Source organism: Herpailurus yagouaroundi, unplaced genomic scaffold (genome assembly GCF_014898765.1).
Source record: "Herpailurus yagouaroundi ecotype Mexico unplaced genomic scaffold, PumYag 140, whole genome shotgun sequence".
Lineage (NCBI taxonomy): Eukaryota > Metazoa > Chordata > Mammalia > Carnivora > Felidae > Herpailurus > Herpailurus yagouaroundi.
This window is the reverse complement of record NW_024412395.1, coordinates 47,825,007-47,843,774: the sequence shown is the minus strand read 5'-3', so window position 1 is coordinate 47,843,774 and position 18,768 is coordinate 47,825,007. Positions and strand designations below refer to the sequence as shown.

At 36.3% G+C, this 18,768-nt stretch overlaps 1 protein-coding gene across 2 annotated transcripts in view; it reads left to right on the top strand.

Moving 5' to 3' along the window:
• Positions 1-237: 237 nt before the first annotated feature.
• SCN9A (sodium voltage-gated channel alpha subunit 9) overlaps positions 238-18,768 on the top strand; it is a 172,446-nt gene continuing 153,915 nt past the window's right edge. For both annotated transcript variants that reach the window (XM_040475270.1, XM_040475269.1), the window contains exon 1: positions 238-517. The gene's annotated coding sequence lies outside the window, so the exon portion shown is untranslated. The remainder of the gene's footprint in view (positions 518-18,768) is intronic.

The window sequence follows — 18,768 nt, the reverse complement described above, 5'->3', positions numbered from 1 at the left end:
TGTGAGGTCGCGACCCCTCCTGTGCCTTCTCCCACAGCACATGCGGAGAAGGTGCAGCCCGGCGCCGCGGTACTCGCAGCGGGTCCTGCCCTGCACTGGGTGCGCGCGTGGAGAGCCGGCGGCGCGGGCCGGGGAAAGGGCGGGGAGGGAGGAGTGAGGGGAACCGGCCGCGCTGCTGCCCCAGGGGGCGTGGGGGCGGGGCTGCCGCTGGCAGGGCGCGCCCCGGAAGGAGGGGCGCAGTCTCGGCGCCGGTCCTAGCTAGCGATCTGGTGGCGGGTGTCTGGTTTCCAATTCCATCCTCTCCTCGGGCTGGGGCTGGACTAGCCTGGGTGCCAGCGGCTTGTGGCAGGCGCCTGCTGAGCAACAGGAGCCCAAAGAAAGAGGGAGAAGTGGCAGCAGAGAGAACGCCGCGGGGAGAGAGCAGGAGCGAGGAAGGGGTCCCTGAAGCCCGCGCCCTCCTCACAGGCCAGATTGTGCGGGTGCACTGGATGGGCATCCTCGGCGGGCAAGGTTGCAAGTAAGTGCCTTTTCTGTTGCTCCTCTCGTATGCGGGCCGGGAAGCCCTCGGTCTGTCTCTAGTGCTAGCCTCAACCGCCACACCCACCTGTATCCATTTTCCCATCTCTGGGTTTTGGCTACTTGGTGTTATGCCACCTGGGAGGTAGAGAGGAGAGACACTGAACGGAGAAGTCCAAGCAACTGGAGAAAGGGGAGCTGGAGAGGCACCTATTGCCATTGCAAGGCCGACCCTTTGCGGATTGTGACCGTGTGGGTTTGCTAGCAGGTTCCGAAATCGTGGAAAGGAAAAGCAGCTATCTATACCTGATGGTTTACGTCCGTAATTTCTTTACGCTAGCAGAATTGTTGGATGGGTTTCAGTTCCAGGGGCAGGTAGAACAAATAGCCTGTGTTCTAGTCCCCATCTGCAGAGGTGAGCGTGCGGAAGCAGCACAGCGGATCCTACCTGTAGGGATAGCCCGGCAGCGCCGCACCCCTTCCCAGCTCACAAACAGGACTGATTGACCAGACTGCTTAGCCCCATTTCTCGACACACTTTCGTTTTTTTTAACGAATAAGCATTTGAGAGTGAAATGCAGAAAAGATTCGGTGTCATTTTAACTTTTTATCGCCCTCAACCGAAACGGTCATTTACTTTCAAGGAAAAACAAATAGGTATTTTCCTCACTTGTATTAAAGACAAAAGATCAAAACAAGATTACCAAACTAAAAAATGTCATGCCAACTTTTGTGATTATAACATTTTATTCCTTATTTTATTTTCTTTTTATATTATAGTTGCAACCTTCTTAGTAATTTTTATTTCCTCTTCAGCTAAGAGCAATTTTTTTTACATGAGAAGCTTAGAGGAGTTTTTTTTTTTTTAAACTCCTTTCAATAAGATAAAAACCAAATCAACATAAGGTTTTCAAAGAATGGTGGATTTTCAGTTTCTATGTGTCAATGTTGGCAGGTTCATTTCTTTTCAGAAACACAATTAACGTTCTTTTCTGTTTGTCCTCCTTCCCTGTGGGCAGGAGAAAGACATTGCTTTTCTTTCTTTCTTTTGATAATTTAAAATATATTTTCATGATTTTTGCTTTAACATCAATAAAATCTAACTATATATCATCTGTAAGCCAAATAAAATTATTAAATAGTCCATTTTATTGAAGTTTTCAAATTCTTTTGCCATTATTTAAAAAAATAATTAAACTAGAATTTACTTTCTTAGAAACTATGGTGAATAGAATTTAAAAATATTTTATTATTTTAAAGCTAGACTTCTCTGATCCTTATGTATAGAGTTATGATTATTAAAATAGCTTATTCACAATAAAATGTCAGACAAAATATGACATTTGATGTAATGAACACTGCCTTCTATTTAGGCAACTGGTAATAGTTTTAGCTAAGATAAGTTTTTGCACTGTGTGTATATTTAAAATACCAGTCTATTGGAAATTCCCTTTTGGAAGTGAACCATTGTGCAATCATGGGACACAGTGATGTATTTTTACAGAGGCTCAGTATACAATATGCCATGATTCCTATGGTTCAGGGCAGGGCTAACTGGGTACCTTGAAGAATCTACAGAAGAAAGATGAGTCAGGTCTGGCTCTTTGCCAAGAGCATCCTTATGCCTCACTGTGTCCCCTAGGACCTGGAAATGATCATGGGAGCCCTCCTGTGGTAGTGCTTCTGTGTTTTTGCTACCTGTTGCTGAGGTGAGTTTTGGCAGCAAAGAAAAAGTAAGAAATTCAGAGGTGGAGTCATTGGAAGGCTATTCACTTTATTCAGTATGACCAAACCACTTTCTCTATGACAAGAAAAAAAAAAAAAACTCTTGCATTTTGTATAAATAATAGAAACTTAACTTTTATCTCATTTCTATTCCTAGTAAATATATGAAAGAATGTGATATGCTGGAAAGATTTATTTGATTTTTCCTAAAATATAGGAAAGATTATGATTTTCCCTAAAACTGTCCCAGATCCTTTCCCCCCATCTTTAAATGCCTTCACCATCCAAGTGTTGATTACTCTCTCTCTTCCCCTTGACAGCATTTCATCCATAACTAGTCCATATTTAGATCTATCCGTTTTATCTTCCAAACATCTCTCTATTCAATTATACTTTTCAGATATGCCTCTTTCACTTTGTTTTCTACATCTACCCTGCTACTAAATTAGTTCAAGCCCTCATTATAATTTACCTGGACTCCTGCTACAGCCTTTGCATTGTATACAAAGCAATACCATCATGCCTCTCCTTAAAAACTGGATAGCTGATTGCATAGAAAAAAGGAATAAATGCAGAAACATAGACACCAATCAACAACAAATGGTTTCTGTTAGCATACAGCTCACTCTGATCTGGTTGTAAAACCTCACTGAACCCATCCCCCTCATTTTATATGCTCCAGTCACATTGGTCTTTTAGTACACATTGGTCTTTTAAAACACATGGATTGATTTCACTCCCTACGACCTTTTAAAATGATGTTTCCAGTGCCTGGACTATTCCTTTCACTCTTTGAATGGCTAGCTCCTTCCCAAACTTTAAATCTCAGCTGAAAAGTCTCTTCCTCAGGTGATCATTCTTCATCACCTGTCAAAAGTACCCTGTCGTCTGTTAATCTCTGTCTTGGTACCTTGTTTGTTTCCTTCACAGTGCTTATTATGGCATGCAGATACTTTGTGGATTTGAATATTGAATGCTCCAAAGAAACAGAGACCAAATCTCTTGTTGGCCCAAAAGAGCACAGTGCCTGGCATGAAGTAGTGGGGGGGGGGGGGGTTCCTAAATATTTATGTAAATGATAAAGTACAAAGATATGACTTATTTCACCACAGAGCACATCAAGCCAGTCAATTTATACCTTTTATGATTCAATTTCTTTTTTATTTATTGAGCATCTGGTACATTTACAACCCTATACTATGATTTTAAGGAGATAAAATTAAAATATCCTGAGATGTATTCCCATCTTGTAGCATGTAAGCAATAGTGTGTTCAAAGGTAAGTAGATTATAGCATATTCTTAGGAAAGCAGTGACCACAACTAGATTAAAATATATTTTGAAGGAAAATTGGAGCGCATAAGCCAGTATGACTTTAGTATGCGTGACTCCTAACATACAATGATGCCCTTATTAGGTTTAAATCTGTATCTTTTGCCAAGAATTTGAGGGTCTCTCACTAATCATTTAATTTAAACTATTGTTTTATAATAAATACGGATACTTGAATGAACTCAGTTGATGGAAGTATTATCAAATGAGGTTGAGGCCATAGATCCAATGCCAACATGACTCAAGTTGGTGTTTGCTCCAGGTTAAAGGGGCAGATTATCTTACAAATCCAAAGTGTTCACTCAGGAAGGTTCAGAGACACTATGGGCTAAAGAGTGAAGATTTATCACTGTTATTGGGCTCGGGGGCGAGGGGGTTACAAAATTCATGCTGGTTAATGACAGTGTCATATTTTTACTAGAATGTATACATATATACACTTTGTAAGGCAATAAATCCACCCATAATTTTTTTTCAGAATGTATTTAAAAATATTAAGCACTTTTGTTATTAACATGAGGATGAAAAGCTAGCTTATTGTTAGGCAACCAGTTTTGATTAATATCTTTTATCTAGCAAGTGACCAGCCATACTGTTGGGTTGTTTTGTCTTGTTTTGTTCTTGTAAAGAATTTGGCAATCATATTTTTTCTTGAAGGACTAACCTATTTCATGAATTGTCACCAGGGATTTCATTAAAATTGCTACCGAGGTGGCACATCGTGGTGGCAATGTGTTGGAGTGCCTCTGTACTAATTGCAGATGGCCCTCTGTTTTATATGTCACAAATTAGCTAATTATTCTTATACAGAGGTATTAGAGCTTTCTTCTTCAGAGCATACAAGTTAGAATACCACTTAAGATAGCAAGGTCATAGGGGCACCTGGGCCGATCAGTTGGGTAAGCGTCCAACTTCGGCTCAGGTCATGATTTCATGGTTTGTGGGTTCGAGCCCCGCGTTAGGCTCTGTGCTGACAGCTTGGAGCCTGGGAGCCTGCTTTGGATTCTGTGTGTCCCACTCTCTCTGCTCCTCCCCAGCTCTTGCTCTGTCTCTCTCTCTCTCAAAAAATAAATAAACATCAGAAAATAAAATTTTAAAAAAGATGGCCAGGTCATAATAAAATGGATAGTGTAAGATAGTATAAAAATAATTTTCATTTGAAGATTTATGGAAGAGCATTCACAGAGTGTGGGTAGACTACTTTTGTAGAATATAAGAGAACGGTTTTGGTTTCATGCCATCCTGCAAAATGAAATTTCTTCTTTGAAGGTTTAACTGACTTCTCCCCACCCCTCCCCCACATATAGCTGGAAGGAAATGGCTTTAGGCAACAAGGAAAGCCATCAGCCCTTGGCAGCTAAAGGTAGAGTAAACTTTGGGGAAACAAAACTCTTCTGGGTGGTGAGGATAAATGCCAGACCAAGATCAAGAGGGACAGGAGAAGGGAATGCCTTGAACAGTGCCAGTAAACATTATTTGCCACAGACAAATTTGAGTTGGCAATATATATACAGTGGAATCATTTGATATCTTTTTAGCCACACTGAGAAGAGTTCTTTCTTCTTTTTTCTTTAAAATAACAACTATATTTTAAGTGAAAACATGCTGTTATTGCTTCGTTTATAGAGGAAATGGATTACCTTTGGATTTTTAAAGTGATATAATAGGGAGTCAAAAATGCCATATATTATTATTAAAATATACCATTTCTTTAATTGTAATTTTATTGCTATTCATTTTATGATTTCCTTTTGTTGTGTCAGGTGTTTGAGAGACTGCTATTATTGATTATAAATTTCTTTAAAATGGCTCCTTGGATTTTTTACAAAGCTTTCTAAATCATTTATCAAAATACAATAAAACTGATTGCACCTTGGAAATTTGGAGGGAGTAAGTACATTTACAATGTCATTGACCTACCATCTCTGCCCTGCAATGTATGTCTTTTTTCTTTCCTTTTTTCTCTTCTTCTGTACATATCATCTTCTGAACATTTGATACATATGCCAGGACTACAAGTTTTGCTCCATTTTGGGCAAAATTATTAATACTAATAATTGGAAAATCAAGCTCCTAAAAAAGAATTAATAAGATTAGACAGATGCATTAAAATATAAGCACAGAAACATTTGTGTAGAGATTTTTTTTTTAATGTTTCATTAAAAGAGCACGAGCACGAGCAGGGGAGGGGCAGAGTGAGAGAGGAATACAGAATCAGAAGCAGGCTGATTCTGAGCTGTCCACACAGAGCCCGACATGAGGCTTGAACTCACAAGCTGTGAGATCATGACCTGAGCTGAAGTCGGATGCTTTACCAACTGAGCCACCCAGGCGCCCCTGTGTAAAGATTTTTTAATGAAATTTTCTATGTGTTGTATGCCAAACTAGACATCCCCTGTCATTTGATTGTTTTTAAGAAATAGGGGTGATTTCACTAGATGTAGTAACTGTCAACTATACTAGTTGCTCATAAACCGTGTATCTTAGAATCTAAGTAATTATTTAAAAATATGTCATTTTCCTGAGAACCCATAATTAGAAATTAAAAAAAGAAGTAAATGTAGATATTAAAATCCATACAGAAAAATAAAACGGGGGAAATGAAAGAATTGTTATATGGTAAGGATATGTCCCCTTATTTATTGATATAACTCCACTACATGATTATTGTTTCAAGTCTAATGGACAATGCTTCTTTTAAGGTTTAGAGAAAGGATAGCTTATTAACTGTATGTACATTTTGAATAAGATATTTTATTGGTAAATTATGCCTTCACTTTTTCTGGGTAATGATATAAAATTAACATTCAATATAGATAAATATTATGAGACTAATCTTTTTAGATGATCCTTTCATGGAATAAAATTTCAAAGTTTAAGTGGTGTTTTGTCCCACTTAACAGGATACATATTCTTGTTACCCTGGACACACTGGCTCATGGTAATTCATGTAGGGAAAAGAGAAATGGCATCATCAAGGGTCAAGTGGGAACAATGTTCTTATAATATCATGAGATCATCTGACATACTTTCAGGAATGAATGTTTGCAGAATTGTTATGCAGAGATGCTCTTTTGGAAATTCATATTACATTTGTACTATATTTCAGAATATTTACAAAATATTTTTATAAAGGGTTAAAAACATAGAGGGATAAATTTGTATTCACATCAATGTAGTGAAAATGTGTTTTCCTAGATATTTCTCTTGCTCAACATGTGATCTTAGTCAAACACTTTTTTTCAAATGCAGCTTCATTATTTGTAGAGTTGATCACTAACCCTTCTAAGGGTTTCTGTACAAATTAGGTTAAATACGTATATTTTAAAAAGACATTTTAGTGTCTCACACATGATAAGGAGGCGTTCAATAATGGTGGATAGACATTTGGTAGCTTAGTGTATATAATCAAAATGTATTCTGTTTTGAACACAAATGGTACAGCATTTAAAGTACTCTGTTGTTGCGTTTACTCTTAATCCTATTTTTAAGGACAGTTATAATTGTACATCTCCAATGTAGGATCATCCCATTTTGAACTCTCTATTAGTAAAGTTGTCAGGTATAGGCTATTACAAATTGTTTATGTGAAGTATCTAAAAATTTATAAGTAGGAAAATATGGGAGAGGTATCTAAAAATCAACAGTTTGTTAACTATCCAGATAAATTGTCTTTCTGTTTTTGAACCTGGTCCATCAGAATTTTTCATTAATAGAGAGCAATTCAGTAGAGGTGACCTGCCAGGTCTCCTAATGCATCTCAAAACTATCTACTTTGATAAGATTTTTGTAAGCATGTATCATAAAATTTTTCACTTATGTGTGAAATCAAACTTACTCTAGTACTTCAGTCATCAAGAACGTAACTCTGAATTTTTAAATCAGCAAATTAGATGTCTGAGCCTGAGAGAAATATTTGCCAATATGTCCATTCACTTACTTTATTTCACTCATGATCGTTAACAAAAACCAGAATCTTGTAAAGGAAATCATCAAATTAAGGGTAACAACTGAATTGTTTTTATTTATCTTCTTTAGCAATCCACAATTCTTCCTCAGTTACAGAGAATAATAGACTATGTGTTCCAAGAGGTGGGTTAGGGCAACATGATGAGGACAGAAAATGAATATATGAACAGGTATACTGCCATAAGGGAAAATATGGATCACAGCACCATTTACATATATTGTTAAGATTACTGGTAATAGCATTAATTTAACAGACTCAAATGTGGAGGTCTCATTTTTGTCAAGCAGTTCATTAAGGGATCTTCAAATACTCCTTTTAAATCCCTACAGCCACCTTTTGAGGTGAGCACGCTAAACTCAGAAGTTTGCTAACCTTCCAAAATACTTGCAGTGATCACTAACCTGAGTAATGTACAAATTCTTTTTAGAGGAAAGAAAATTGTATTTATCCTGTGAATGCACTTGTACATATTCCACCCAAATATGCCTAGTGGTTAGGTTACCAAGGATTCTATAAAAGTCATTTCCAAACACCCAGAATGGAGCCGAAATAAACTACATTTGCAATTAAACAAAGCAAACTATCAAATTACAATACCAGAGAATAAGAGAAAGAAAGATTGAAGATTGTTTAAATGTTCTTCTTGGATACTGATTCTTGGGTGGCGGTGTATTTGTGTTAAACTGAAGTTGAGATTTAGATGGACATTTGGAGATATTATGATGTTATGAAATGTATCAATACTTTAAAAGTGCTTTTGAGGTTGTTTTAAAGGTTGAGTGACTTTGTGTTCCTGGTCTAGGGGTGTCATTGTATTACTTTGACTTGATTTGGCCACAATTAGAATATTTTGCTTGTTTTATTTTAAGGAAATCAAAGGAACTTTCCCAATATAGACAAGAGTTTGAAAGAAAAGGAATGGTACCATTAAAAGGAGTGTGTGTGTGAAATGTCTGGGTGAAGTTCATTCCACTCAGTGATGAAAAGAGGGAATGAAGCCAGGCATGAGATTCTGGGTGTTAGGGGGATGGAAAAGTAGAGGAAGCAAAGTGACCTTGTACAGGGTAAGGAAAGAAGAAGACAGCATTCGTGTAAAGTTCTTGTGTCCTAGAAATTACAAATACAGACATTTTGGGGGCACCTGGGTGGCTCAGTCGGTTGAGCCTATGACTCTTGAGTTCAGTTCAGGTCATGATCCCAGGGTTTTGGGATTGAGTCCCACATTGGGCCCGATGCTGAGTGTGGAGCCTGCTTGGGATTCTCTTTCTATTTCTCCCTCTGCTCCTCTCCCCTGCTCGTGCTCTCTCTCTTAAGAAAAAAAAAAAAAGAATACAGATATTCAAAAAAATTTTTAAATATTTATTTATTTTGAGAGCGAAAGAGATACAGCATAAGCAGGAGAGGGGCAGAGAGAGAGGGAGACACAGAATCTGAAGCAAGCTCCAGGCTCTGAGCTGTCAACACAGAGCTCGACTTGGGGCTCAAACTCACGGATTGTGAGATCATGACCTGAGCAGAAGTTGGAAGCTCAACAGACTGAGCCACCCAGTCGCCCTTACAGACATTTTTAATTAGAGGAGTACAAATATTTTTAGTGTCCCAAGTTCATATACTCAATGTAACCTGAATTTTAGAACTTATTATTGCAAAGAGACTGATTTGTGTCAATTAAAGTATGTAACATTAATGATTCAAGGTGTTCACTCTTAAGGGTTTTAAAACATTTTTGGACATTCGTTTATTTTGCATTATATCTATAATTTCCTAGTGCAGATTATTTTCTTTAAATTTCTGGTATCTACTTAGATACTGTTTGAGTGGGGTATAGAAACATGAAAATTCTTGAATTCTATGATGTGTCTGAGTTCTAAAGGGTGTCTGTTGGCAGCTTGTCCACTAGACTGTTAAGGTTTTAAGGGCAGAGACTGTAGTTTGTTCATATTGGTGGCCCTGCACGGTGCCTTGTATGCAGTCATTCTTAGTACAGATTTGCTGAAGAAATGAATCATATTTATTACAGGCATATACTTAACTCATTTACAATAGTTCCTTTTCACTGAAACTTACTTTTTAAGTATGTGGGAGAAATAAGAAGAGGTTAGTAATTGAGACTTCTTAAACCCAACTTTTCATCATTACTAAGTCCCGACGAAACAGTCCTATTTCTTATTCTGACTCAGGAAAGGAACAACACTCCTGCTTGGTTTTTTTTGTTTGTTTGTTTTGTTTTGTTTTGTTTTGTTTTGTTTTTTGGGTTGTTTTTTTTTTTTGCCACAGTTTGGGTTCATCAATTCTAGACGACAGTATTTAGTCTTATTAACATAAAAGAGCCAAAATATCTTAACATGTACTCAGTTTGATGCATTACAAAGACTGATGCCCAGATCCTTTCCTAAAAGAGTTATCTGTCAGAGGATTTGCTTAAGAGGTGGTCTGCAGTCAAACATTAAAAAGTAATGATAATAATAATGTTAAAACTAAAATTTCCAAACCCATTTGTCTTGAGCTGGTGATCAGTCATTAAGCCCTATCTGGTGGCCCTCCAAAATGTGTAGATCAGGAGTTGGCATCCAAGTTGGTATCAGTGCCATTGAGGTTGTGGGGAGGGAGAGCCTGGCAGAGATCCTAAGGGTAGCGGTAAAGGGAGGCTGGACAGATCCAGGTCAGCTCTTAAAACTCAGCATCACTGTTCTCAGCATTTATGTTTCTGCAGTTGAATAGTAATTCCTTCCTCCCTTCCTTCCTTCCTTCCTTCCTTCCTTCCTTCCTTCCTTCCTTCTTCCTTTATTCACTCTCTTCCTTCAGCAAGTACTCATTGAGTAGCTACTCAGACACGATTGTGGTGCGGAAATAGCAGGGAATAAAACATGGATGTCTCATGGTAGTTTGGAGGCAGAAAACGAGTAAATAAACAAACCGCTATGTGTATGCTGTGGGGAAACATATAGCAGGACAGAGAGAATGGAGGGCAGGAGGCATTATTTAATAAGTAAGCGTGGTTAGAAAGCCTTTTAGAGGTGATATTTGAGCAGAGACCTGAGGGAGGTAGGGAAGTGAGAGAGCCAGGGAAGCAACAGGAAAATCATTACAGTCACGAGGAGTAGCAATTGCACCAGCCTGAAGGCATATTTGAGGTGTTCATGGAACAGCAAGGAAGTCAGTGCGACTAAGTGCAGAGAGAAGGTAGAAAGTAGTAGAAGATGTGGGCCTCTTCCTAACTTGGGAAAGATTACTACATCTGCCTAGAAGTCTGTATGAGGGGCCAATGCTGCGGTGACCAGCATGGGGCAAACTTTGGGAGAAGATGAATTCTGCCTTTTTTTTTTTTTAAGTGGATCCCATTCTGAACATAGGTACCCCACAATCCAAGTAAATGTTTGAGAAGCTCCTAATTGCCATATACTATGAAATCTTTTTGATCTTTTTTTTTGAGATTTATGTGTAAATGTTTTATATTCTCTCCCTATCTGCAATGGAGGATAAAAGAGCTAACGTGACAGAGGTTACAACTGAGAGTATCTCTAAATGTTTAAATGCAGGAAACTAAAACAGGGTGAGAGTGCAGTCATATTTTGCTTAATTCTTGTATCTGTTGTACAGTTTCTTCTTATGAAATAGTGGCACTGCATAGATATCAAGGAGTACTGTCTGGCAACATAGACAGCAGGGAAGCATACTTGTGTCCTGTCATGCCTGACCCACTGCTCACTGCTATGACTTTGGGATTCTACTGACTCTCTCTTCTCTAAGTTTTCAGCAAATTCTTGTGAATTTAAGTTTTTTAAAATTGTGATAAAATATACATAACATAAAAATTACCACTTTAATCATTATTAGGTGTACAATTCAAGAGCATTAAGTACATTCCCATTGTTGTGTATCCATCACCACCATCCATCTCCAGAACTTGTTCATCTTCCCAACCTGAAACTCTGTACCCATTAAACAATAACTCATTACTTGCCTCCTCCCTCCCCTGCCCCTGATAATCACCATTCTACTCTATCTATGAATTTGATTGTTCTAGGTAACTCATATAAGTGGAATCTTTAATATTTGTACTTTTGGGTCTGGCTCATTTCACCTAGAACAATATTTTTAAGGCTCATAGATGTTGTAGCATATGTCAGAATGTCCTTCCTTTTGAAGGCTACATAGTATTTCATTGTGTGTGTATATCACATTTTGTTGATCCATTCATCAGTTGGTGGACATTTGGGTTGCTTTTATATTTTGGTTATTATGAATAATAATGTTGTGAACATTGATGGATAACTATCTGATTGCTTACCTGCTTTTTAATTTGGGGAGTCAACTCCCCAAGTGGAGTTGTTGAATCATGTAATAATTCTATGTGTAGTATTTTGAAGAACTAACATACCATTTTCACATCAGCTTCACTATTTTACATTCCCACCAGCCATGCACAAGGTTTCATTTATTATTCCTCTTTTTAACTAATAGCCATTCTAATGAATGTGAAGTGATATCTCATTGTGGTTTTTATTTCCATTTCTATCATGATTACTGAAGTTTGAATATCTTTTCGTGTGCTTATTGACCACTTGTACATTTTCTTTGAAGAAATGTCTATTCAAGTTCTTTGCTGATTTTCGAATAGTTATTTGTTTGCTTTTGTTGTTAAGTTTTAAGAGTCCTTTATATCTTGTGGTTATTAATTTCTTTTTTTTTTTTTTTTAATTTTTTTTTTCAACGTTTATTTATTTTTGGGACAGAGAGAGACAGAGCATGAACGGGCGAGGGGCAGAGAGAGAGGGAGACACAGAATCGGAAACAGGCTCCAGGCTCTGAGCCATCAGCCCAGAGCCTGACGCGGGGCTCGAACTCACAGACCGCGAGATCGTGACCTGGCTGAAGTCGGACGCTCAACCGACTGCGCCACCCAGGCGCCCCTATTAATTTCTTATCAGATATATGATTCGCAAATATTTTATCCATTCTCAGAGTTATCTTTTCACTATCTGATAGTATCCTTTGATATGCACGATTTCAATTTTGATGAAATCCATCGTATCTGTTTTTTGTTGTTGTTGTTGCCTGCGCTTTTGGTGCCATATCCAAGAAAATGTTGCCAAATCCAATGTTTTAAAGATTTTCTCCTATGTTTTATTATAGTGTTATAGTTTTAGCTCTTACGTTTAGGTCTGTGATCCATTGGATTCATTTTTTTTTCATTTCCTGTAGATGTTACGGAGTCTAAGAGTCTCCAACTTCCCTTCATCCCCTTCATCCTTCTTTCCCAGAGGTCTGCTTTATTTTTGTTGTTGTTGTTGTTGTTGTTGTTGTTGTTGTTGTGTGTGTGTGTGTTTAGCTCAAATATCCTTACTCAGTCCTTACTGAAAGTAAGGTAAATATTCAGAGTAAGGAATATTTACTTTTCCTTTCTTTTTTTTTCTTGTATTCTGTGATTAAAATCCTTTAATTATTGGACGAGTATGCCAGCAACTTAGGGAGATTGCTGATATGGAAAGAATATAATATTTTCTTGCTGTCTGATTGGGTTTATTTATCCTTTTGACCAATCCTATTATTGAAAAATATTTGGGTTTCATCCCTTCCTATGTAGTCTAGGAATTCTGATTCCTTGCTATATAGTTAATAGATTCAGGAACTGTTTATATTCCAATCTGAGGCATTAGATGATATGATTAAGTAGAGCGAGAATTCTGTCTTGCTGCAGTTTAATCTCCTCTGATTAAACTAGAACAATGTTTTACACAGAGTGAGTATTAAATAATACTTGAGTGAGTAAGCACATGACTAATGAATGAAAAAGAAAGACTGTCTTATTTTCTTAAGTGTTTAGTAAATCAATGACTTCTTTGTTTTAGAATCTTAGATTCATTTTAATAAAACAAGTTTAAAACTCTCCTTTCATCTATCCCTTAATTCTTATGAGGACACTAATTTTTCAATCAGTTTTGCTAAAAGTGTTTTTAGAAGTTTGCTACTGAGAACTGATGTTTTAAGGTTAGAATTTATACCACAAATATCTTTTGTTCCATCAGAGAGCTCTTGTGGTGGTTAAATCCCATAGGCAGTACCTTTCCCCTTGTGTAGCTACCAGCACATAAAAAAATGGAGACTATTTATGGAAATTCAAGGTCACTGAGTGTAGTTTACATTGTCATGAAAATATGATATATGAACATCTTTTTTGCTTACAAACAGTTCCATGCATTAATTAGAACAAGAAAAGTAGTAAAGCCTGTAAATAAAAATTAAGTACCTTTACCATTGAATTGTTTTAGACTCTTTTTGCCTCAACACTCCCCTTATCTGAGAATCCTGGTCGGATATCTATTGGAATTTAAGTTTGAGGAAGGATAGGAATTATTTTCTTCTGATTCACTTGTTACTCTGTGGCTGCTATCTAATCTGGAATTTTATCCACTATTCTAAGTCTGTTGATATGTATTGTAGAATTTTGAAAAATGTGTCTCAGATGGTGAGAGTAAGAAATGCTATCATACATTTAACTAACGCCTTTTAAAAAAATAGCCATACCCTTCATCTTCTATCTTTCAAACAATAACAACATCAAAAGAGAATACATTTTACACATTATTATATGTATTTCATCATATTCCCAGATTAAGTTTAGGGCCACTAACTGCCTTACCATATTTTTAGCCTTTGGCTCCCTGAAGTATGAAACACGGAACATGAGTTGGTGAACATGAGTTTTCAAAAGGCTTTTTTTGTAAGTTTATGTTATTTATTCCATAATACTTCACCATACCTAGAATGAATTGCCACTAAATAAGATGTTTCTTTAGCTCCTTCCCCTGCTGATATACATTCTAAAAGAATGTCTACAACAAAAATCTTATATGTAGATTGGTATGCATGCTACTTAACTCACTTGTTGATATTGAATTAAAGGACCTTTCGTTATTGAACCATTCCTAGGCTCCCAGGAATATTTCATCAAAATCTGTCACTGTGCTCAGATTTTGCCTTCTTAAATGAATACCTAGCTTTCTCTTGCTTTATTTTTAAGTTCTGGTTGAAGAAAATCCTTTGATTCCTACTAAAGCATATTCTCTTTTTGTTTTTTAAAGTAATATTTCCTCATATCTTGCTGGGTATTACCTAAGCTCAGCACTTTTAACCATCACATGATCCTGTTCAGTCCTAAAGAATCATTTCTACTATCAGATGGTTACTCTTTTATGAATTTGCCATATTCCTTATTTTCTCACAGTTTCATCTCTTTTATCATTTCTACTTTGGTTTCAAATATTACAACACTCTCAGTATATTGGAATTGAACAAGCCTGATGGATTTAATAATTTTCATTACTGCTTAAGAACAATGCCCACATTCTGCATGCACTGCATGGACTTAGGAGCTTTATGTTGGTAGGAACTGAATGGCTGTGTGCGATATATATATCGCCATCTGTTGGTAGAGAGTAGTGCAGTTCTACTTTTGCAATGATCATAGTTCTCTTGTTTAAAACTCTAGAAAGAAATATCATTAAGAAGAAAAGGTTCTGTATGTGTAATACAAAACTTTATCTATTATGAAGTCACCAAATTTGTTCTCCTTTCTTAAGAACGTTAGGTATGCAAAATAAATTTGTAAGAAAGTTGATAAAAATCATTAATAATAATGGTTAGAATGTATTATATGCTTAACGTGTACCAGGAAATGTGCTTAATGATTAAAAGGCAGTGTTTCATTTTTTTCCCATAAAATGCCCTTATAGGATAATCGTTTTTAGCTCTGTTAATTTATGATGCAGAAACCAAGCTTTCCAGAGGTTAATTAACTTGCCCAAAACACAAGTTAGTAAGTAAAAGAGCTGAGATTTGAACCCAGGCCTCTCTCATTATGGAGCCAGAAAATTAACAACTCTATTATTCTGTCTTCCTATTTTACTGCAGATCTAGATTTTAGATTAAAGCCACAAATATAGGAAAATGAAATACAACATAAGCAGCAAATATTCTTCCCTTAAGATTTTATTTTTTTTATTTGTTTTTATTTTTGTAAACATTTATTTGTTTTTGAGAGACAGAGACAGAGCATGAGTGAGGGAGGGGCAGAGAGAGAGGGAGACACACAATCCAAAGCAGGCTCCAGGGTCCGAGCTATCAGCACAGAGCCCAACGTGGGACTCGAACTCAACAACTGTGAGATCATGACCTGAGCCAAAGTCAGACACTTAACTGACTCAGCCACCCAGGTGCCCTTCTTCCTGTAAGATTTCAATGAGGTTTTACTTTTAACCACTGATTCATGGTTTATCATTTTAAAATTGCAGTATATGTAGGGAGAGATGATAATATTACTAATATTTATTTAGCCTAGGCACTGTGGTAGGCACAGAAAGTGTTTCTGTTCTACCTAATGACCGTGTTAGATGGGTATTTTCTCTGGTTCATTTATGAGGAATTTGCATAATGCCACAGAGCTACTTAGGTCTTACAATCATGGAATTCAAACCTAAATCAGCCTGGCACCAAAGCTATTATGTCCTTTCTCCTAAACCATGTTAATGTTTTGGGTGAGGTGGATACATGCATTATCAAAGAGTGGAAATGCACTCTGTATAGAACACTTTATAAAAAGGTGTACAATCTCTTTTGTAGCCATTCTTTAGTGACCTCAGAGGTTATATATGTCAGTGATGGTTTGTGCTCTCAGAAAAGGTTTAATTCTGACTACTAGAGAAGATTTAATATAGGCTAAGAAATATTTTCCTTCTTTTCTTCATACATCATGTGTAGGTGGAACTACATGAATATTCCTACTAACCATTTTAGATATGCTGACAATCATTGACAATAATCTTTTTTTTTTAAGTTTTATTTATTTGAGATAGAGAGAAAGCATGCGCATGTGAGTTGGGAAGGGACAGAGAGAGAGGGAGAAAGAGAATGCCAAGCAGCTTCCTGACTGTCAGTGCACAGAGCCTGGTGTGAGCCTCGAAGTCACAAATGAGCCATGAGCTCATGACCTGAGCTGAAGTCAAGAGTTGGATACCTAACTGACTGAACCACCCAGGCATCCAAGATAGCAGTTCTTTTTAAGTTAACTTAAATTTACTGCAATTCCAATGAAAATAAAAATAAGAATTCTGAAATTAGATAATGTGAGTCAAGTTATCTGGGACAATATACACAGGACACAGTAATATCTACTCAGACTAACCCCTTTAAACATTAAATTACCTTATAAAATTAGAATAATTAAAATGGTGTGGTTTTGGTAAAATACATAGCACAGTGGAATAAAATGTAATATCCAGATATAGACATAATTATGTATGAGAATTATAAATAGCATCTCAAAAAGGTGGGAGGAAATATTAATTAATAAGTGTCATTGGGAAAACTGGAAAGCAATGGGAATAAAGATGAATTCAAATCGCTACTTTACAGCTTAACCCAATATACATACTAGATGAATAAAATATTTAAAATATAAAATACAAATCACAAAGAAAAAGAAATGTTACTAGAAGAAAACAGGTAGAATTTTTTAAAATTTTACAATAGAACTTTTTTTCTAAAGTAATGTAAAAACACAATAGCCATTACAGAAAGAATTGGTGAATTCACTTTAACAAAATAGTAAATGCTTCAAAAGAAAGGAAAAGAAATGAAAAGAAAAAGAAGTGAAATGAAAAAAATGAAATGAAAGACAAAAGACTGATGCAAAAGAAATGAAAAACAAAAAACTGATGCAAATATTTGCATCTTGTGCTACAGAAAACAGCCTATTTTATTATTATATTAAGAATTCCTAAATTAATAAGAATAGAATAATAGCTCGTTATAAAAATGGATGAAGACTGTGTACAAGGAGTTCACAGAAATGAAGCACATTTTAAGGATCTGAAAAGATCCCCAACCTTACTCATAAGAAAAAATGCAAACTGAAACAATAGGAAGTTATCATTTCCCACCTCTTAAGATAGCAAAGATGAAAAAAGGTTTATACAACTCTGTGTTGAGCGTGTGTGCAGGCAATCCCTGACATATTGTTTTGGGGAGCATAAATTGGTAGAACCTCTATGAAAAGTAATTTGGCAATATTATCTTGTCCAAATTATAAATGCAGATATAATTATGACCCAGAGATTTTTCTCTCAGGTATTTATCTCACAAATATAATTTCATACTGTGAAACTATGTATGAGGAGATAATCATTGTGGCTTTGGGAAAAAACAGAAATGTTCCTCAAGGAAGAATGGCTAAATAATTTTGTCCTATCTATGCAAATGGAATTTATGAAACTGTTGTAAAAAGACATGGTGGCTCTCTACATATTAATACAGAAATAGTTCCAGGTTTTATATATATATATATATATATATATATATATATATATAAAATATATAATATATAATATATATATATTATATTATATTATATTTTATATATATATATTATATATATATTTAAGTTTATTTATTTTTGAGAGAGAGAGTGTGTGTGCAAACAGGGAAGGGGAAGAGAGAGAGGGAGAGAATCCCAAGCAGGCTCCACACTGTCAGTACAGAGCCCAATATGGGGGCTCAAACTCACGAACCGTGAGATCATGAGCTGAGCTGAAATCAAGCTTAACTGACTGAGCCACCCAGGCTCCCCTCCAGGCTATATTTTTAAGTGACAAATGCAAAATGTAAGCCAGTGTGTATACAGGGTATTAATTGTATGAAAAGGAAAATTAGTAGGTATAGATGTGTTTGTAAAAACATGTAGGTGGGTACACAAGGGATTGGTACCAGTCGATCCCTCCAGGGTAGGAATCTGGGTAGCTGGGAAACAAGGGAGAGAGGGACAATTACTTTTCTTTACACATACTTTTGAGTTTTGTAGCTATATTTATTCTTCAAAAATAAATATAAGAATGCTAGGGAAAAAATGAGTCATCAACCTGCGGTTGTGGCTCAAGTATTCAACCTGAAGGTGTTCTGTTCATGGAGTTACTAACTGCTCTGAAGTTTAATTTTAATCATATGATAGGTCCTCAAAACTATGTCTGGAATGAATATGAATGAATGAATGATGCTTGTAAAAGTCTTTTGCAAACCATAATGAGTATGAAAACATGTAATATTGTTATTTGCCTTATTTAGAATAGAGTCATATGAACTAAAGAAATATTGATATTCAAATTCCAAATTCAAAAAAGATTGTATGAAATATCTGGAGAGGTGTGTCACCCAAACACTGAGAAAAGAGAA